This window comes from Rana temporaria, chromosome 7 (assembly GCF_905171775.1).
Source record: "Rana temporaria chromosome 7, aRanTem1.1, whole genome shotgun sequence".
NCBI classification, from domain to species: Eukaryota; Metazoa; Chordata; class Amphibia; order Anura; family Ranidae; genus Rana; species Rana temporaria.
In genome coordinates, this window is record NC_053495.1 from 58,603,532 (window position 1) to 58,626,850 (window position 23,319).

Genomic DNA, 23,319 nt, shown 5'->3' on the forward strand with positions numbered 1-23,319 from the left:
ATTAACTAGTTATGGAACAATTCTTATTTTATGAGAAGAACATATTATCCTCATGCAGTTGATGAAGCCATTTTGAAGTGACAACTTGCCAGTTTTATAGTGACGTTACTGTACGGAAAGAATAAGTGGCTATAGACTGGCAATTTCTTTTATCCATTATATTGTCTCACAGCTACCTCCTCTACACATTGTTTTATTGTTACCTGTTTTCATCTCATGGTCCTGCGTCCTTCATTGACTGCCTCCATGTAAATGAAATCTCACTACTTAATACTGCATCCACCCAATATCTGTGAGTACTTCTCTGTGCATGAGAAAGACGTGTCTGACTCTTTTCCTGTGTGTTGTAACCCTTTCTGGGAATAGGGAAGTGGCTTTGTGTCCACATGTGCACATATTGTAATAAATAACATGGGAACTTCCAAATGGTACATTCCATGAACGGGATTAATAGCCCCATTGCCCTTTTTAGAGATAAAAGGGATAGTTGCTGTTAGTAATGTCTTGGTGAGCAATGTGTTATTTGATCATCTAAAAAATAACATCCAAACTTGCAAACACAGGGAACCATCAGATTTGCATGTGCTGTGTTGATCACCTCTTAATACATTCTGAAAACCGTATAATAGCCATGCATTATCAATTATAGCATCAAAAAATAAATAAATAAATAAATAAAACTGACCTAAAATTATCTTAATTGTATATTAAACAAAAGGTAGATAAAATCTGGACGTTAACAAACTTATATAGTCATAAAAACTTGGCATGTTAATTTTCTTCTCTGAAGAAGTCCCACCCCATGACATCAGTGTTTGGCACCCCATATAGACATCATCACGCCCAGTCGGAAGTGTCGGACCCTTGTTGCCACATAGCAGTGTTCTGACATTAATATATTCGTCCAAATTTCAGGAATTTTTGCGTTGGTTTTAACAAACGAAAACGAAAGCGCAGAATCCGAAATCAGAAAGATCTGACATAAAAAATGCTTTATTTTTGTTTGTTACAACAGTTCAATATAGATAGAAGATTCGACATGATGGTGACAATAGTGATCTGTGTCTATCGAACCTGCGGTTGAATGTGCCTAACCTAACTCTATTAGTCCAAGATTATTTGACATAGAAAGAAAAGCTTTGACATAGAGAGAAAAGATTCGACATTATGGAGACATGAAGATTCGACGAAGCAGACATTTATGGTCAAATGCTCCGCCCATAGGCTATAGAAGAAATGTTGGTTGACTAGTAATAATAATTAATAAATATAATTATTACTAGTCATACAACATTAGAATTCAACTATAGCTTGTGGGGGGAGCATTCAACCGGAAATGTACGATTGCGGCATCGTACAGTTAAGCTGCTTCATCAAATCTTCTTAGAACATTCGACAGACACCATAAGCTTTCAATGACAGATTCGACCTTAATTAATTTGTATTTTCGGACGAATGCATTTTTTAACGAAACAAAATGAATAAAAATGAATTGTCGGGAACCATTCATTCTTTACCATTTCTCTTGGGACGTTCTAAGGATAAACCAAGAGGGAAACTGTTGGATTGGCTAGCTTATGATGTGCTTGCATCTTGAATGCTTATGACCTCCTATCATTTAGAGGTACCATCTATTTGCTGGGCAGATTTATTAGGGCTGAGGACTTTCGGTGCATGCTTTGTTTCCTTCTACGGAGGATTAAATATGGGCATTTTTGCACGTTATTGTTAAAATCTTGTGTAGCGCTGGTCTCCCATTAAGTCGGGCGCTATTGTAAATTTAGGGGTGTCTGAGCCAATAGTTGGGCTCAGACATTGTTAATTCTATGTAAATTAGCCTCTGTTCTAGCTGTGGTTGTGCTCGATAGAAATTTTCCCCTGTTGCCTGTTGGTGGCGTTACCACCTCAGGCCCATGTTGGAACTCGGGCGAACCATGGTGTGTTAAGTGACCCTTCTCGGCAGCAGCCCAGTGGGAGTGGTGCCCCCGCTGTGCATGCTGGGAGGAAATACTTAAGGGGCAGACGCCGTTTTCCGGGGTCCTTTGCCTCCCGGCCCTCCTGGTGCGAGGTGCCTGTGTGATTTCAGCCCTGGGACCACATTGGTCCAAGGCTGTGCTCCTATCAGGTAGGCCCAGCTATGCTGGCTGGGGCCTATGGTTCTACAAGGGATCCCAAGCTTTCCATCCGGAGTGAGTGGTGAATACTAGAACCTTGAATACTTTGTGCATTCTGTACCGCGTACCTGGACCTTCCCCTTCTCTCTATACTCTCTGCTTACTTCACAAGTTTATGCAGTAAAAATAAAACCAACAGTTGAAGGTTTTAAATCTTGTGTGGACATTGCAATTACTAAAGACCTTCTTCCCTAGACAACAAACTTAAAGGTAACGTGCAAAACCCAAATCTAAACCAGCAGCTTCTTTGAGGGTAGTGCTACACTTGTGTTGTGGCTTTTTTTCACATTTTAATACTGGTGAAAAGTGGGATTATTATCATGTGATCTATTTGAATTGCAAGCATTTGTGCCAGTTTTGGAAGCGTTACCAACATATGCGCCAAACTCTACCCCTAACCTTTCCAGGTTGGAATACTCGAATGTCTTTTTATTAAATCTCCCAAAGAAATGTACTGCTAAGTTGCAGTTAGTTCAAAACCATGCTTCCCGACTTATCAAAGGCCTAAATTACAGAGAACATGTCACAAGCTTTCTTAGAGAGCTTCACTGGCTGCCTATTGCCAAAAGGGCCGAATTTAATGCCCTCTGCCTTGTTTTTAAGACATACTGGAGTCATGGTCCAATCTATTTATCGAGTATAGTTTCTCACTATACTCCCACAAGATCTTTACGTTCGGCAAATCAAAACCGCCTTATGCCTAAATCATATAATTTTGCAGCAGCTGGTGGAAAAACTCTTCAAGTCTTTGGTGTATTTCTATGGAATAATCTTCCTGAGAGTATGCGAAAAATTAACTCGCTAATCCATTTTTGCAAGGTACTGAAGATTCACTTACTGTCCAATGTATACGGATAAGGGGCGTGCGCTATCTACCATCAACCATCTGATCAGCCCACCCTGACTTACTGCTGTTTATTGAAACGTGGACTGTTATTCTCTTTTTCAACTCTTCTTTTTTCCTTTGTTTAGATGATTCTTACGTTTTCTTAGTTGTTATTAATTATTAATCTATTCTGTATGCGATATCTGTTATGCCTATTTTGAATGTCAGTATATGTATTTGGTCTGTCTAGCGCTTAGGCGCAGTTCTTGAAATGTATTTGGCGCTTTGCAAATAATAAAATCAAATCAAATCAATCTTAGTTCTAAGAACTTGTCAATATGACAGTGACAGATTCTTAAAGAATTACCACCAGTTTGCAAATTAGGAAAATGGCAATGATTAAGTCCAGCTCTGAGTTGACATGCAGAAAGACGCTGGTGCTCAGAGTGAGGCATCTTTGTGCATGGAAGTTGTCATGATTGTGACAACTTTTGGCACAGAGACCTATCCATGAGCCCATTCAGCTATTGGCTGGGTGATTCTCCGGCCCACAGCTGAATGTAAACAAAATAAAACAGGGATATTAGTGATGTTATTACCAAAATATGGCAATGCCAATATTTGGGAATTAACTTGAGTCACAGGGGAGAACTAGCCCCCCACAGTCAGAGGGCCAGTTGGGTCAGCAGAGCTTATTGGGAAATGAGAGACTAGTTCACAATCAGGTCCGCCTTGCTGTTGATTGACAGTGTGTGGCAATGGGCAGATTCAAATCCACCGTTGAAATGAATACCGGCAAGGTATCCACCCACTGACAGGTGCTTTCAATTAACAGCAGGGTGGACCTGATGGTGAACTAGTCTCTCAGTTTCCCATTAGGTTCCCATTAGGTTCCACCCACCACACTACAAAACTCCTTCATCGTGTGCTTGTCTGTGTGACAGGTGCAATGGCTAGGGAGGGAGCACCATGATAGAAGGAATGTCCATTATGGGCTCCGACAGATTCATGTATCTGCCTATAACAGTTACAGTGGAGAAAATAATTATTTGATCCCCTGCAGATTTTGTATGCTTTCCCACTAACAAAGAAATGAAGGGTCTATAATTTTCCATAGGTGTATTTTAAATGATAGAGACAGAATATAAACAAAAATCCAGAAAAAACACATGATACAAATGTTATTAATTGAGATGCAGTTCAGTGAGTAAAATAAGTATTTGATCCCCAAAGAAAATATGACTTAGTACTTGATGGAGAAATTCTTGTTGGCAAGCACAGGTTAGGCCTTGTACACACGATCAGTCCAAACTGATGAAAACGGACTGAAGTCCAGTTTCATCAGTCCAAACCTACCGTGTGTATGACCCATCGGACTTTTGTCCTTCAGACCAAAGTTTTAAAACTTGCTTTAAAATCGGACTGATGGACTGTCGGTCAAAACCGATGGTTAGTACACAAAAGCATCGGTTCAAAACCCGCGCATGCTCAGAATCAAGTCGACACATGCTTGGAAGCATTGAACTTCATTTTTTTCAGCACGTCGTTGTGTTTTACGTCACCGCGTTGGACACGATCGAATTTTGAACTGATGGTGTGTAGGTACACACCATCAGTTGGGAGTAGGCAGGCCTCCCCCAGAGGCAATCTGCCACCTTTCTTCATGCCCCGGGTGGCAATGGTGGGTGTGTGAGGGGGTCCTCCCACACAGCCCGCCCTACTTGCTCCGCTTTGAAGCCCAACGGGGCAGACGGACTACCTATAAGGGAGTGAGAGGATCTAGCTCGCTCAACCAGCCCCGTTAGTCCTTCGCCTCTCTTTTTAGAGACCGCGTGGTCAAAGTGCGTGCATGTTAGCCCAAATTCGAGTGCGTGTAAGTGTGTGTGTTTTTGCGGGAGGGGGGTGGGCGTACTAAGCGTAAGCTTACCTCGCATAGCACACCCACCGGGAGCCGGGCTGAGACCACCAAACTCAATTCACATGTAGCTGAGACCGGGATCCAAATCTCTAGCTGCAGAGGTGAATGGCTTGTCAGCGCAGTGCCAATCGCGTTGAGCCACCGCAGCTCTCCTTCAGTCCGTTTTAATCGGATGGACTGATCGTGTGTACAGGCCCTAAGACGTTTCTTGTAGTTGGTTACCAGGTTTGCAGCGATTTTGGTCCACTCTTTACAGATTTTCTCTAAATCCTTAAGATTTCTTGGCTGCCACTTGGCAACTTTACGTTTCAGCTTTCTCCATACATTTTCTATAGGATTAAGGTCTGGAGACTGGCTAGGCCACTCCATGACCTTAATGTGCCTCTTCTTGAGCCACTACTTTGTTGCCTTGGCGGTATGTTTTGGGTCATTGTCATGCTGGAAGACCCATCAACGACCCATCTTCAGTGTTCTGGCTGAGGGAAGAAGGTTCTAATCCATAATTTTACCATACATGGCCCTGTCCATTGGCCCCTCAATCTGACAAAGTTGGCCTAAACTTTTAGCAGAGAAACAGCCCCGAAATATAATGTTTCCACCTCCATGCTTGACTATAGGGATGGTGTTCTTAGGGTCATAGTCAGCATTTTTCTTCCTCCAAACAGGGCAAGTGGAGTTAATGCCAATGAGCTCAATTTTGGTTTTTCTCTGACCACAGCACTTTCTCCCAATTCTCAGAATAATTTAGATGTTCATTGGCAAACATCAGATGGGTCTGTACATGTGCCTTCTTGAGGAGGGGGAGCTTGTGGTCGCTGAAGGATTTCGATCCATGGCGGTGTATTGTGTTACTGTCAGAGAACCAACCGTGGAAGAACTGGCAGACCTGTCTTGCACGGACCTACGAGCACAGTGCGCATGCGCGCGCATACGGGCAACAACACCATAAATACATTGTTCTTTACTGCGGGCGGGACTCTTGGCGTCAGTGCCCTATTTAAAGCTTGTTGCAGCAGTCACCAACTGCTGCATGATCTTCAGCCCTTGATGTGATTCTGAATCCTTGTTCCTGTTCTCCTTGTATTTCTGTTGACGACCCGGCTTGCCTGACCATACTTCTCCGTGTATGACCCCTGGCTTGTCTCTCGGCTTATCCTTGTCCTGTTCCTGTCTGCTGGATCCAGTGTATGACCTTGGCTTGCCTTCTGACCTGTTCCAGTCACTTCCTGCTTCCTGTGTATGACTACCGGCTCGGCTCCTGACTCCGCCCCTGGGTTTCCTGCCAGTCCACCTCATCTACTACTTCCGTGGTACCCCTGCCTGACTGCGTATCCTGGTCTACAGCTGATCTCCAACATCTACTCAGCAAGTCGCAGCTGGCAACTCCTGCATCTCTGGGCATAGCTCCCCCTGTGTCACCTCCAGGGGGCGTTCTGCACTTAGTCGCAAGGGAAGCCCTCTCAGCACTTCGGCCTCTGGTAAGGTACATGACAGTTACCAATGGTTTATTTGTTGACTGTGGTCCCAAATTCCCTGAGATCATTCACAAGTTCCTCCCGTGTAGTTCTAGGCTGATCCCTCACTTTTCTCATGATCACCCTTACCCCATTGCATGGAGCTCCAGACAGAGGGTGATTAATAGTTATTTTGTATTTCTTCCATTTTCGATTATTTGTTCCAACAGTTGTCTCCTTCTCACCAAGCTTCTTATTGATGGTCTTGTAGTCCATTCCAGCCTGGTGCAGGTCTACAATCTTGTCCCTTTGTCCGCTCTTTGGTCTTGCCCATGATGGTGAGGTTTGAATGGAAGAAAACAATTCTGTGGATAGGTGTCTTTTATGCACTTGAATTCTCATTAGGAGCTCCTTCTTAAATTGTCAGGACTAATCTGTGTACCATATGAGCACATACTGTAGCCAGTCTGTGGAACCTAGAAATATTGTTGGTTGGTAGGGGATCAAATATTTATTTTACTGAACTGCAACTCAATTTATAACATTTGTATCATCTTGGTCTGGGAGTAGTTGCCGGTGCCTATTCTCTGGAGGGTGACCCCTCCTGATCTCCTGTGCTTCCGTCTTACCCCAATCTTTCTCTTATTCTTGTATGCTTTCCTCCTTGCTCCTGATTTCCCAATCCTTCCTCTCCTTTTAGGCCCCGTACACACGACCGGATCTATCCTCTGAAAACGGTCCGCCGGACCGTTTTCAGCGGATAGATCGGCTGCGACCGCTGCCGGATTTCTGTCTGATGGTTGTACACACCATCAGACAGAAATCCGTGCGTAAACAATACGCGGGGGTGGCCGCGCCGTCGCCGTGACGATGACGCGGTGACGTGGGTGGCCCTGGAAGGTAAAAGCTTCCACGCATGCGTCGAATCAGTGCGACGAATGCGAGGGATGGCGGTCGGTCTGACGTGTCCGGTGAGTCTGTACAGACGACCGAACACGTCCGACGGATAGATTTCCAGCGGACAGATTGGTTAGCATGCTAACCAATTTTGGTCCGCTGGAAACTGTCCGATCCGCCGGACAATTGTCCGCTCGGGCCTACACACGACCGGATCGGTCCGCTGGAACTGGTCCGTCGGACCAGTTTCAGCGGATAGATCCGGTCGTGTGTACGGGGCCTTAGACTGGTTACTCCTGTTACAGTGGACTTCTCGGATCCGTGATTCTGTTTGAGGTAATAATGTGCTACTGTTCTCCTTGTACTTGAGTTATAATCAGAAGATAGTTTGTTCTTCTCTTCTATACTTTCTAAGTCCTTTATGTGCACATTTATGACAAGTCTAGATTAATCATTTTACCTAGGCTAGATTGAATATCGACATACAGCAAACCTTATGAGTCCTACATTTCTGACTCACTGGCTATAAGGCCACAGTTGCCTTGGCTTGTCAATTTTTTGCTTCTGTTTTTTTTTTTTTCTGTCATGCTGATTTGGTTTTACATTCTGATGTTCTATTCCTTCATCTGTTTACATAAGATAACCAGTTGTAACATTGACACGTTAGTTATGTCTTTTATGAGTAATGTTTTGGCTATGGTCAACCACGTTCTTGTATGCTCTTTTGTACTTTATTGTAGCCATTAATAAAAATGGAATTTAATTTGATTTATTTTTTAAATGGCATGAATTCCCCTCCTGAATCCACACAAGGGCTTTCATGTCTGGTATAGATTGGGGGACTTCACACCAAAAATAAAAAAAGTGCATGGGGTCCCCCCAAAACCCATACCAAACTTCCAGCATGCAGCCTAGCAAGCCAGGAAAGGGAGGGGGTTGATACCTAAGAACAAATAATAATTTGAGGGTAAACAAACACACAGCAGATTTTTTTAAAATTTCTTTATTAATAAAAAAATTATTTAAAGTCCCCAAATGTACATTCATCATCATTTATGATGAACGTCACCCGGAAAAAAAACTACTACCCGACATCACGACTGCTCCATCACGACACTTGACTTCTGCCATCTGACACACCGATTCCCCCCTCTGGTTAAAAAAAGGGTTGTGTCAATGACATCACAAGGAGTATGGGGACACCCGGCGACGTCACTGACCATAAATGGACATGTCCATATTTGGTCAATTATGTCATAATAGGGCAGAGCCACGCCGGCAGGTTTTGGCTCCTAACAACCAATGCAAAAACCACTGCAAAAACGGACCGTTGTCCAGTTGTATCGTTTTACCTCAGTTTAGGTCTGCTTACATTTTTTTAAATGGAACAAAAATAGAGACCTGAACAGACGCAGATGTACACGGATGTAGATTAATGATCATCCATTAACATCTGTTTGCCTATAGCAATACATTGCTGTCCGTTTTTCATCTGTCAACGGCGGGATGAAAAACAAACAGAAGGAACGCCCGTGTGAAAGAAGCCTTTTAGGTTGTTTCTTTCTTTAGTTTTGTTTATTTCTGGCAGTGAACCTGCAAAGTTTTCAGCCTAGGTTTTTGGGATTCATAAAGTTCATTGATACTCACCACCTCTTCCCGATCTACCCAGAGTTTGTAATAAACTGATCCCTTGCTTCCATTATCACTTGCTTTCCAGTTATGTGATTTCAATGTCACTTTCAGAGAATGCACAGGAACATGTCCACAATCAACACCTGCTGAAAGAAGAATGGTTTGCTTTCTTGCTCATTCCCGCAGGCTAGAAGATGACATTACTCCATTAGGCACTGCTTTACTGCCAATACTGAGCAGTTGCCAGAGGTCACAGAGCACTCATTCCACTTGCCCAGCCTAACAAGGAAGTACATTATGTTTGGTCATAGCTAGTCATCAGTGACGGAAGTGAAATATAATAGCATGCACTGGTTTAAGGAAGTCAGGGAGTACTGGAATGAGTAATATGCTATTTGTGATTGTAGTTTTTAACTTGTATTTTAGCAATTTAATGTTAGAAAATAAAACAGGAACATTGTTTTCACTATATATGTCTACCATATCTTTGCTTAAAGGGCACTAATGGTTATTTTGAACTTTTTTCAAATCTGTAACTGAGGCAAGCTTATTGTAAATTTCATTTTAAATATGTTTGATACATGCGTGTTTGTAAATTCATTCAAGGTTTTAGTATCAAAGACTATTAAAAGTAAATTCAGAAGCATTAAAGCGGTATTAAACCCAAAACCCAAAATGTAATAAATTGCAGCTTACCGATCATAAGATGTGGTGGCTGGATTCGTTTTCTTTTTGTAGGCTTTGTTCCCTCTGTTTTCACCTGGTGATCTGGCCAGTAACACATATGCTGTATTCTGGATGAAGAAGCAACAGAGGCACCTTTGGGCAGCAGCATTGTCATTCTAAGGCAGGGGTCTCCAAACATTCTAAACAAAGGGCCAGTTTATTGTCCTTCGGAATCTTGGAGGGCCGGACTTTGGGCAGCGGGGGGTGGAAATTTTCAGTGGGACTTAACATCTGGTATTAGGGGGAGGAATAGTGCCCCATTGTTAGTATCATAGGGAGGATTGGTGCCCCATTAGTGGTGTCAGTGGGAGAAATGGTGCTCCGCTCTTGGTGTCAGATGGCAGAATAGTGTCTCGCATCAGTGGGAGGGATAGTGCCCCAAGGGCCGATAAAGGCAAGCAAAGGGCCGTATCCGGCCCTCGGGCCGCAGTTTGAAGACCACTGTTCTAAGGGTTGTGCAATGTTAGATAGAATAGAAAATTTTAAATACACTAACAAATTTAATCCAAACTCCAGATAATACTTTTAAAGCAGTCACAGCAATAGTTTTTTGTCCTTTTGAGATGGGTGAATAAGTCCTGATTCACAGTATAGTGGGTTTGCGGCCCACGTTTGCGCATGGCAGCCTATTAATTTGAGCTACCCGCAATAGTGTGAACAACCCTTAAAGCGGAGTTCCACCCAAAAGCACACCTCACCCCCTTACATGCAACATTTGGTGTGTAATTTTTTTAGGGAGGGAGTGGGGGCTTCGGTAGGAGTGGGACTTCCTGCCCGACTTCTCTTCTCGCCTTAGGTGGCCCCTCCCTTTAGGCAATCTCCAGGGACACCTGACAGGTCCCAGAAGATCGCCTGTCCATTCATAGAGCACAGTGCGACTCGTGTATGCCTGGCCGTGAAGTCGAAAGCTGTCACGGCCTGGTGCCCACACTATGAATGGCTGGAAAGGGGGGGGGGAGCGGAGCTCCACGCGGCCACATCGCAGGACCGTGGGGCAGGTAAGTGTCTGTTTATTAAAAGTCAGCAGCTACACTTTTTGTAGCCGCTTACTTTTAATAAACACCAAAAGGTTGGAACTCCCCTTTAAGGCTGCATTCACACCTATGCATTTTTAAGTGCATTTTGTAGATTTGCACTACAGAACATGTTTCATAGGAAACAAAGTTTAATGAACTGTAGTGCAAATCTCCAAAATGCCAAACACACTAAAACTGCATAGGTGTGAATCCAGCATAAAAGGTGATTGTTGAAATCACTGTCAGTGTTCAATGGTTTGTCTCAATCCTCTAAGGCATGATTCACACCTATGCATCTTTAGTGCTTTTTGCATTTTGCAGATTTACACTATAGTCCATTCAACATGGTTTCCTATGGAATTCATTCTGTAGTGCAAATCTGCAAAATGCAAAAAGCACTAAAAATGCATAGGTGTGAACCAGGCCTAACTGCTATATCGGCAGTACAGCTTGTTATGTTGTATAACAACAAATTTACTGGCAGGATCACCAGGCGAAAACAATATAAATTATAAAAATGACAGTGCCACCAAATAAAAAAGCTGCTGACACTACAACTAGACAAAATGAGCCAGATTCAGAAAACACTTACGCTGGCGTATCTACAGATACGCAGCGTAAGTGTACAGATGCGCCGTCGTATCTATGCGCCCTATTCTCAATACTATATACGCCTGAATTCTGGCCTCATCTGACCGACGTAAGTCTCCTACGCCGTCGGACCTTGGGTGCATATTTACGCTGGCCGCTAGGGGCGCTTCCATAGATTTACGCGTCAAATATGTAAATGAGCTACATACGCCGATTCACGAACGTACTTGCGCCCGTCGCAGTAAGCTACGTCGTTTACGTAAGGCGTACGTCCGGCGTAAAAAAGTTATCCCTCATAAAGCAGGGGTAAGTCATGTTAGGGTATGGATGTCGGAACAGCCGTCGGATTTTACGTCGTTTACGTAAGTCGTACGTGAATGGGGCTGGGTGTAGGTTACGTTCACTTCGTTCGCATTGAGCCGTCGTATCTTAGGGACTATATGCAACGTAATTCTGAGCATGCGCGCGCATGCACCGTTCGATCGGCCCTTCATTTACATGGGGTCACGGTTAAATTAAATGAAGCACGCCCACTATCTGCCTACTTTGAATTAGGCGGGCTTACGCCAACCAAATTACGCTACGCCGGCGCAATGTACGGGGCGAGTGCTTTGTGAATACTGCGCTTGCCTCTCAGGCCGGGTACTAACGAGCAAACATGTACGATGAAACCGGTCCGTCGGACCGTTTTCACCGTACATGTCTGCCAGAGGGCTTCTGTACGATGGCTGTACTAACCATCGTACAGAAGTCCGCGCGTAAACAATACGCGGGGCGTGTCCGCGTCGTCGCGGTGATGACGCGGCGACGTGGGCGGGCCTGCCATTTAAAGGCCTCCACGCATGCGTCAAAGTCATTCGACACATGCGAGGGACGGCGGGCGCTCGGACATGTACGGTAGGTCTGTACTGACGACCGTACATGTCCGAGCGGGCAGGATTCCAGCGGCCGGTTTTAAAACACGTCCAGGAATATTTGTCTGCTGGGAAAAGGCCCGGCGGGCAAATGTTTGCTGGAATTCGGCCCGCTCGCGCCTACACACGACCAAACATGTATGCTGAAACTGGTCCGCGGACCAGTTTCAGCATACATGTTTGGTCGTGTGTACGGGGCCTCAGAGTTACGTCGGCGTAGCGCATATGAGATGCGCTACGCCGGAACAAAGATGCACCGAGCTACCTGAATCTAGCTCATTGTGTATAAATAAATAAAAATAAAGTGCAGCGCTGTATAAAAATAAGTGTGCAAATGTGCAAACAAGTGAAGTGTCAATGCAACGCTATTAATGTGTCAGATGTACAAGAATAATGGTTTATACCTGTATATAAACATAAAATTCATACATGTATATATACATAATAAAGTGCAAATGTGCCAACAAGTGGAAAAATCACAATGTCCACCAATCTTGATTCAAAAGTGAAAACACATATTAGATCCATAATAAGTCCATGTAAATGTTAGATGTGACTTTTAGATTGAGGACAGTTCCGAGATGGTAAGAATATATATATATAGTCTGCATTAGTGAGGAAAAAACACCATGAAAAGGATTCACCATCCACTGTGCAGCCACCACCAAGCAAGGGGTGAATCAAGTGTAAAAACTGGGAAAGTAGTCACTTCACAGGAATCAGCATGAGGGATGAACAGCAACACCGTCTCAACACCAAAAAGCAATAGGCTCCACCAGTCATGAAAAAAAGAAAAGCCACCACATAGCATAGCAAATCCTTAAGCTAGGTTTTTATAGAGTAAACAGAACATTTGCATCAATTAGAATATGAATACAGGCACTGTAAAACGATATGATCACAAAGAGTTTAAGGAGAGCGCAATACCATGAAGCTAGCACAATACAAACCAACGTGTGTCGTCCACTAAGACGTCATAAAAAGGAAGATCAAAAAAAGAAAAATAATGCTGCCATCTCATCTGGTAAGCTGCAATATACAGTAATATATGTTTGGTTTTGGGTTTATTACCTCTTTAAAGCAATAAAAAAAACTATAAAAAACATTCATCTCTGTTTGTCACTCACATATTTTTAAAATGTACTATCCTCTCCAATTGTTTGTCTTAGTATAGGGGCTCAGATAGCAAAGCAAGTGATTTAATCCTCTTTCCAGGCCTTTTTCTAAGTTTTCTCAAGTATATAATAAAACCTCAATTAAAAATAGCAGCTAACTTGTTTCTGGTTATAGATTTTAATTATGCATGTTGTTTACATAGGCGGCAATATATTGGCTTACAACATATAAAGACTGTTCTTTGTATTTTGCAGCATTTTAAAGAGATTAGGTTTTTCTTTATTTTCTCTCGGAATACAAACTGCTTACACTTATTGAAAAACAAGGCAATGTCTATGTAGCGCCCCCTTACTTTCAGTATGGGCACTACGCTAAAGTTAGTGGGGAATGGGAGAGTTACCTTTCTCCCATTCACTATTTGTTCAAATTGTGGGACTTCTGTCATTCCAGAAATGTCTACTCGGTCAGTCTGTGGTCCAGGGATGCAGTGTCATCCCTGGCCAGCAATTGGCGCCAGAGGGGTTCTGGCAGAGCAAGTTTCTCCAGCAGCCAATGAGAGGAGCTTTTTCCCTCAGGGGGGCGTGCTGGAGAGGAGTATATCTGTGACAGGTGTCATGTGTTCTAAATCTTCGCGGGGTCCCGGTTCCAGATGTGGCATCCACCTTCAGGGTGCGCACATCCATTGACCCCGCCGGCGTGGCCCACCTGGCCATAATTGCAGAATACTTGGGACCTCACCCGGAGGTACCAGGGGACCCCAGCAAATGCTGGGTTCCCGATTTCCACTGAAAGGATCCCGGGCTGGGTACCGTTCGATTGGGGAGTCGGTTTGAGGGGGACCCGGAGGCAGGTCGTCCAACAGAGCCTGAACAAACCAATTGGGGATCCGGTGACCAGAGTACTGACAGGTATGTTTGCTGTAATCTGGTGACCAATGCAGAAATCTACTGGGAGGTTTCGCTCCATCTACCTATCTAGCTCAGTTACATTAATAGGCCTGTGGCAAAGGCCCAAGCTGGGCCTATGAGAGTGGCCCGTTCCTCCCAGAAATCCTAAGCGGCGTCTCGGCTGCCAGGCCTGTAAATAGAGGTCTGTCTGGGGGCACTTTACCCACTCAGTTGGAGTGGCGACGAGTTACAAATTGGTACTATGCAGAGCAGTACTGACTGCTCTATCTAATATGCAGGCCTGATACTGCAAGGTTCTTCCTCTCTATCTATTCATCAACTTTGTCCTTCATAATTGATGTTAATTTTGGCCGTGTTGGCCTGGAAAATAAAGCATTGGAAAAACCCTTTATTCACTGTCTGGACCTTCGCTCACTGTTTGGGGTAGATCCACATAGAAATAGATCGGCGCAGCGTATGAGATACGCTACGCCGCTATAACTTACTTTTTGCTGGTTCAAATCCCCAAAGAATTTGCGCCGTAAGTTGCGGCGTAGTGTATCTCAAGCGGCGTAACGGCGCGGAATTCAAATCGGCGATTAGGGGGGCGTGTTTCATTTAAATGAAGCGCGTCCCCGCGCCGAATGAACTGCGCATGCGTGTCCCTAAATTTCCCGCCGTGCATTGCGTTAAATGACGTCTGTAACGGCTACCCACTGGTAGTGAGGGTTATCGGCCGTTGGAGACGTCCTTTTTGCTGACAAGTTATGATATGCAGGTACCGCCGGTATATCCCATCGAACGCCCTTCCAAGAAACGAGACGGGCTACGTTTGCAGAGTCAAGCAGACTGACTTTTAATGCCACATTTTTCCTCCTTATATCTGGTTACAAACTGTACAGAAACAAATGACACTCCCCCCCACCCAGGGGGGGCTTCAATACACATACTTTGAAATAATGACATTCCCTTGAGCCAATCAGTCGCTAGACGTTTTGGCTCCTAAACTTAGCTTGATCAGACAATAGAATTTAATTAACCTTTAAAACAATTATCACTCACACATAATCCCCATCAGCATACACCTCACAGGAGGCTGTTACCTACACAAAAGAGCGTTCATTAGCTATGCAAAGGGAACATTAGCATTCGGCAGTGAAAGAGACACTTGTCCAATTAACCCTTTGAGCTCAGAATACAATGTGGTACATCCAATTGTGACAAGCCATGCAGTTCCTTTTAGTCCTCCCTGCATGAAGATTATAAATGTCCAGGCAGCATGCATAGGTCTGTTACACTACTCCCCTTTTGTGGAACACTCCGGCAGACCCGGATTGATCCTTTTCGGGTCAACTTGGGGATGTCCGGTCTGCTGTTAAGGTAAAAGTTCCGTTTGCCTGGACAGTCCGTCGGCCTTCCCGTTGACTCACCAGGTCGGTAGCTGATGGTGAAGGTGAATAAAAGAATTCAGTTCTGGAACAGTCACTTGCTTTGCTCTCTCAATGGCTCCCAAAACCTGTTGCTGATGCTCTTGGGACAGATACGGCACCACCTGGATGCAAATCCCATTTAATCTTTTGACAATTTCCGCCTGTTTGTGCATTTCAATGTTCAAGCCACGGGACATCTCATAATACATGACATAGTGTTGTTGCATCTCTGATTTCTCACTGGCCAACTTGTCACATTCCCATTTTAGACTGTGATATTGTGCCGGATCTACAGTACATGTCGGGGAAGGTAGTCTTACCCGGTTCTCAGCAGCAAGCGGGTTGATTCCAGCAACGCGGGTGGTCACGGGACAAGCAGCAGCAGGTGTAGGTAAATAAGCCGAAGTCAGAGGGCCAATGTCGTTGCCCAGCACCACCTCGGCAGGTAGGTTGTCCATGATACCAACTGTGGTCTTTCCTGACCCGGCTCCCCAGTCTAAGTGCACCCGGGCGGTGGGTACGCGAAATACAGCACCCCCTGCGACCCGGACGGCAACTGTGCGAGTGGACACGTTCTCTGGCTTTACCAGATGTTTTTGAATCAGAGTGATAGTAGTCCCGGAATCTCTTAGGCCTTGTGCTACTTGTCCATTCACTCGTACCTCCTGACGGTGATGCTGACGGTTATCCGGAGAGGCAGCTTGTATTGGGTCTGCCTCATACAAAATTCCCAGACATTCCTCAGGGCCCCCCTCGGTCTCCAGGCAGTGGGCCGCAGAGGGACGTGATGGAGTGACCTCTGTGTTGGGTGTTGTGCGTCTCCAGTTGTTATTTGTAGCTCTCAAAGGGCAATAACGAGCAATATGTCCCGTGTCGCTGCAGTGATGGCACGTCACCCTAGGCGAATCCCGGGGGTAGTTGCTAGGCCCCTGAGGACGTGGTGGGACTGGAGCCCGAAACTCTGGGCGTGGGGTGACGGTTGGAGTACGCGGTTCTACCTTCTGAGCCAGCCGCATAGTACCCTTGCTTACTTTCCTTGTCTCCGCGTACTCATCTGCTAGCCGAGCCGCCTCGTTTAAGTTAGCGGGACGGCGATCTCGTACCCAGTCTTGTATGTCTGCGGCCAGGTCTTGGAAGAAATGTTCCATTAGGAACAGCTGCAATACTTCCTCCCCGGTGTTGGCCTTGCACCCTTGGACCCAAAGGGATGCCACCCTTTGTAACTGGTTGGCCCATTCCATGTGGGAGTCCACAGCCATCTTCTTGGACTCCCGGAAGCGCCGGCGGTAGGCTTCTGGCGTTACGGCATATCGGGTTAGCAGCGCCTTTTTAACTTGCTGATATTGTAAAATATCCTCTGGAGCGAGAGCCCGAAAGGCTTCATTGGCTTTGCCCGACAATTTCCCCGACAAAATAGTGACCCATTGGTCTGGTGGTACCTGGTGTAGTGAGCACTGCCTCTCAAAGTCCGCCAAATATCCATCTATTTCCTCCTCACTTTCTACAAAAGCTTTAAATGCAGTGAACGGTATTTTCTTTCCTGTAGCAGCAGGTGGGGGGGTAGGAACTGCAGGTGTAATGGGCTGTCTCGCTCTTACCAGTTCCAGTTCTTGTCCCCTCTTCGTTTGTATCTCTTCCCTTGCTTCCCGGAACAGCTGGTTGATTAGTTCCACGGACGTTTCTGGATACAAGGATAATCTCTGCTGTACAATCCCAGTAATTACATCTTCTTTGCTGACCGGTGCAAGGGGCTCCGTTCCTTCCATGGATCCATCCATTTCGTCCAGCTCCAGCAGTTCAGCTATCAGCTCCCTCCGTGGTCTGTTGCTGGCGCTCCTACCACGACTCTCTAATAAATCTTTTAGTGTGGATCTTTTCAGCCTGGCGTACTGCGACTCCATTCAGAACTTGCTCTTTGGATAAAAGGACCATCCCACCGCTGCCAACCAATGTAACAGCTACCCACTGGTAGTGAGGGGTATCGGCCGTTGGAGACGTCCTTTTTGCTGACAAGTTATGATATGCAGGTACCGCCGGTATATCCCATCGAACGCCCTTCCAAGAAACGAGACGGGCTACGTTTGCAGAGTCAAGCAGACTGACTTTTAATGCCACATTTTTCCTCCTTATATCTGGTTACAAACTGTACAGAAACAAATGACACTCCCCCCCACCCAGGGGGGGCTTCAATACACATACTTTGAAATAATGACATTCCCTTGAGCCAATCAGTCGCTAGACGTTTTGGCTCCTAAACTTAGCTTGATCAGACAATAGAATTCAATTAACCTTTAAAACAATTATCACTCACACATAATCCCCATCAGCATACACCTCACAGGAGGCTGTTACCTACACAAAAGAGCGTTCATTAGCTATGCAAAGGGAACATTAGCATTCAGCAGTGAAAGAGACCCTTGTCCAATTAACCCTTTGAGCTCAGAATACAATGTGGTACATCCAATTGTGACAAGCCATGCAGTTCCTTGTAGTCCTCCCTGCATGAAGATTATAAATGTCCAGGCAGCATGCATAGGTCTGTTACAACGTCGCAAGGACTTAATTTTTTGGAACATAGACGTGACTTAAGTCCATCCCGATTCACGGACGACTTACGCAAAATAAATAAAAAATTCAAATTAAACGCGGGAACGACGGCCATACTTAACATGGCAAATCTAACTATACGCCGCAAAACACCAGCTTTAACTATACGCTGCAAAAAGCCGACTAGAGACGACGTAAAAGAATGCGACGGCCACGCGTACGTTTGTGGATCGTCGGAAATAGCTAATTTGCATACCCGACACGGAAAACGATGCAAACTCCACCCAGCGGACGCCAAAGTATTGCATCTAAGATCCGAAGGCGTACGAAGCCGTACGCCTGTCGGATCTAACCCAGATGCCGTTGTATCTTGGTTTGAGGATTCAAACGAAAAAGATACGACGCGGGATCTCTGTGGATCTGCCCCTTTGTCTCTACAATTGCACCCTTAGACAACGCCAGGGTAACTTAAATAGGCCGATCCCAAATCAAACAGCGGCTCCTTCGGGGGTAGCGCTACATCTAGATGTCTTTTTCCTTTTCTTAGTAGTTGTTCAGTAAGGCTAGTCATAGGAATGAGGTGGCAGTTAAAAGCTTGGCCACCAGTAGGCACGTTGCCTAAAAGTGTAGGTTTTGTTGCAGCTAGTGAGTTAGCCTTCCCAGATGGGGAAGGAGTTAATTGGCATGTCTACCCTGTTATATATAGAGGGTAATGCCGGGTTCTGGGCCTGTTCCCGCTCCTGCCGCAACCCACATGGGACACTAAGAAGGGATTGCTACACCCAGTGGTCCTTCAGAAACATTAGAAGTGTTCATTACTGCCAAGCTTTGGAGGATGCCACAAATGTGTCAAGGTACCTCTGGCAAGCTCAGTTCAGATAGTTAGGGTTATGCTAGCTCTGCACTAAATGTCCTGTTCGGATTTTGCACAAATCTTCAGTAAAGTTTTTAAACTGTTCCTTAGCCTGGTCTAAAGTTATTCCAAGTGGTGCATGGTAGATTACAGAATATCAAAATAACTGGGACTGTAACACACAATGGTGTATGAAGCAAAGTCACTACTAATTGTTAAAGCGGTAGTAAATCGATGGACGTTTTTTTTTTGCATCGCATACTAGCCCATTATGTTAAACTTACCTTAAAACGAAACCCTTCCAGTGCCGAGATGTCAGAGCTGCAGGTGCTCTCATCTTCACCTGGTCTTCCTTCCAAATTCGCAGACTCCGGCTCTGTGACTGGCCGGAACCACGATGACGTCACTCCCACAAATGCGCACTGGAGCCACAGTTTACAGCACAGGGCTCTTAAGGAACGGCCCGGGTGGCCATTCCTTCAGCATGCATGTGATGGTACTGACTGCATGTACAGTAAAAATCTTCTAAACGGTGCATGTTTAGGAGATATTTACACTACTTATATAGGCTTACCTATAGGTAAAAATCAGAGATGGGAGTTTACTCCCACTTTAAAGTGTTAGTAAAGGAAATTTAATTTTTCATTTAAAATAACAAACATGTTATACTTACCTCCACTGTGTAGTTCTTTTTGTACAGAGTGCCCCCGATCCACGTCTTCTGGGGTCCCTCTGCGGCTGTCTCTGGTCCTCCCCGCAAGTACTGACCACAGTCATGTGAGAGCTCGCATGGTAGTGAGTAATTGCGGGCGCGCTCCCGTGATACAGCGACCGGCCATGAATGTGATTGACAGCAGCGCCAGCCAATGGCTGCGCTGCTCTCAATCCATCCGCTCTAGCCAATCAGAGGCCAGGCTGAGCGGCGAAGAGGATCTCGGGACCGCGCGCGGGACTTTCGACGGGTCAGGCAAGTAAAACAGGGGCTCGGAGGGGGGCTGGTATACACTGAAGTTTTTTCACCTTAATGCATAGATTGCATTAAGGTGAAAAAACATTTTCCTTTACAACTCCTTTAACTCAGCAAGAAAAGTAGAAGGAGGAAAGCAGTTGTTATGTGTAACCAGTAACCATAGGTGTGCGCAGCCTATTGCATTAGGGTGTGCACCCCAAAGCCCAAACACACACTACCGATCACTTACAATGTTTATTCAGAAAGGGAAGGGGCAGGTAAATTACATATTTACTGGCCTCCTTCCCCACTCCTAAAACATCCCAGCAGCAACAGCCGATAGGAGAGGAGGGAAGCTGGCAGCGCTATGGGGGGGAAGATAGGAGCCAGGGTGATTAGGGTGTGCCTGGGCACACTTGGCACACCCTGTGCGCACGCCTATGCCAGTAACTAATTTGAAGTGTAAAGCAGGTGGCCGTGAAGCGTGGTACCTGGCAAAGGTGACAGGTCCTCCAGTAGCAAGGGGGTTGGTGTTCTGGCTCCATCTCTAGCAGTCGGTCACACACACGAACACACAGAAGCAACAGTACAGTGAGACGGCAGCTGCTCCTCTCCTGCCAGTTAAATACTGGGCTTTATTATCTGTAATCTGGGCATAGGTGCACTTTAAGGATAGCTCAGGATGTTCAGCTATAGTTCCCTTTGATCAGTTACTTGCAGTTTATGTCTGCATGTCAGCAAAGGCAAATTAACCACTTGCGTACTGGGCACATATACCCCCTTCCTGCCCAGGCAAAATTTCAGCTTTCAGCACTGCGTCGCTTTAAATTAAAACTGCGCAGTTGTGCGACATGCCTCCCAAACAAAATTTACGTCCTTTTTTTCCCCAAAAAAAGAGCTTTCTTTTGGTGGTATTTGATCACCTCTGCGGTTTTTATTTTTTGCACTATAAACAAAAAAAGGGCGACAGATTTGAAAAAAAACACTATATTTTTTACTTTTTGCTGTAATAAATATCCAATTTTTTTAAAAAAAAAACTTTTTTTTTCTCAGTTTAGGCCGATACGTATTCTACATATTTTTGGTAAAAAAAAAAAAAAAAAATCGCAATAAGCGTATAGTTAGGTTGGTATATAGTGCCAGGTTAGGGTGATATATAGTGCCAGGTTAGGGTGGTATATAGTGTCAGGTTAGGGTGATGTATAGTGCCAGGCTAGGTGATATAGAGCCAGGTTAGGGTGGTATATAGTGCCAGGCTAGGGTGATATAGAGCCAGTTTAGGGTGGTATATAGTGCCAGGCTAGGTGATATAGTGCCAGGTTAGGTGTTGTAGTGCCAGGTTAGGGTGGCATAAAGAGCCAGGTTAGGTGATATAGAGCCAGGTTAGGGTGGTATATAGTACTAGGCAGGAAGGATCATTATGGTACAGGGAAGGCAGGAAGCAAGGATCACTATGGTATATAGAAGGCAGGAAGGATCACTATGGTACATGGGGAAAAAAAGGAAGGAGGGATCACTATGGTACATGGAAGGGAGGAAGCATTACTATGGTACATGGAAGGCAGGAAGGATCACTATAGTATATGGAAGGCAGGAAGGGTCACTATGGTACATGTAAGGCAGGAAGAAAGGATCACTATGGTCAGGGCTTTTTTTCAGGGGGAACTTGGGGGAACTCAGTTCCACCACCTCTGGCTCAGACTCTTTGGTGCCTGCTCACCACAATCACTTGTAAGCACAGAAGTCTGGTTTCTGTGTTTACAAGTGACAGCTTTATAACCCCCTGAACTCTGCACTCTGTATGTAATGCAATTCTGGTATTTAATGCCCCTTTAAGACCCTTCTACTGTTTGTGAAATCTGAAGGGGTCGTGGTTGAGTTCCTGCACCTATTTTCTGAGAAAAAAAGCTCTGACTATGGTACATGAAAGTCAGGAAGGATCAATATAGTACATCAGGCATGTCCAAAGTCCGGCCCGCTTTCCAGTTTTGCACCTAGTTGTTTGGACATATATATGTTTTGTGGCCCCCAATGATCTCCCAGCGTCGGGGCCACAGAGATGTACAGTATATGCCTTGGAGGACAGGGAGGAGGCGGGACGAGTGCCGTACACACACACACACAGGAGAATTTCCTGTGTACGGCTGGCCTCTGTAATGGGAAGTCCCGGTGCTGCCATTGGACGACTGCTCTGTCCATCAAAGGAGGCGGGACTTTCTAATAAAAAGGCCGCCATGTAAACAGGAAATTTTCCTGTAGATAATCTTTTGTGCTTGTGAGTGCATTCCTGGCAATAGTGCTGCATTCCTGGCAATAGTGCTGCATTCCTGGCAATGGTGCTGCATTCCTGGCAATGGTGCTGCATTCCTGGAAGTGGCGCTGCATTCCTGGCAATGGCGCTGCATTCCTGGCAATAGCGCTGCATTCCTGGCAATGGTGCTGCATTCCTGGCAATAGTGCTGCATTCCTGGCAATAGTGTTGCATTCCTGGCAATAGTGCTGCATTCCTGGCAATGGTGCTGCATTCCTGCCCATGGTGAGTGCATTCCTGGCAACGGTGAGTGCATTTCTGGCAGGGATAAGTACATTCCTGGCAATGGTGCTGCATTCCTGGCAATGGTGCTGCATTCCTGGCAATGGTGCTGCATTCCTGGCAATGATGCTGCATTGCTGGCAATGGTGCGTGCATTCCTGGCAATGGTGCGTGCATTCCTGGCAATGGTGTGGCATTCCTGGCAATGGTGGGTGCATTCCTGGCAATGGTGGGTGCATTCCTGGCAATGGTGGGTGCATTCCTGGCAATGGCGAGTGCATTCCTGGCAATGGTGAGTGCATTCATGACAATGGTGGATCTGCAGATGGGCACCTGTGAGGCTACAGCTAGGCACTGACCCTTATTTTGCTTCACAGTTCCTTATTTAAAATGAAAAAAAAAATGCTGAAACTTCGCTCTTAAAGTGAGGGTGCATGTTATACACCAATAAATACGGTTAGCCAGATTCAGTGAGACTTACGACGGCGTATCAGTAGATACGCCGTCGTAAGTCCGAATCTGCGCCGTCGTATCTTTAAGCGTAGTCTAAAACTGAGATACACTTAAAGTGGAAGTAAACCCTCCTATTGTTTTCAGCCAAGGAAACTCTTGGCCTCTGTTTAATCTGCAACTGCCACGATGCTGCACATGTGATCAGTTATGAAACCAGCCATTGGATGGTTTGAAAGTTTGGTTGCGAGCACAAATGTGACATCTAGCATTTCCGGCATGCCGGGAATGTTAACTGTTTTTTTAAACTATCAAATAGATGGGTTTACTTCCGCTTTAAATGTTGCTAAGATACGACCGGCGTAAGTCTCCTACGCCGTCGTATCTTAGCTGCATATTTACGCTG

General features: G+C 45.3%; 1 protein-coding gene across 1 annotated transcript in view; it reads right to left on the minus strand.

The window, feature by feature from the left end:
• Positions 1-343, minus strand: part of CSF2RB (colony stimulating factor 2 receptor subunit beta) — a 99,138-nt gene extending 98,795 nt beyond the window's left edge. The window contains exon 1 of the mRNA XM_040359439.1: positions 204-343. The gene's annotated coding sequence lies outside the window, so the exon portion shown is untranslated. The remainder of the gene's footprint in view (positions 1-203) is intronic.
• Positions 344-23,319: the final 22,976 nt, after the last annotated feature.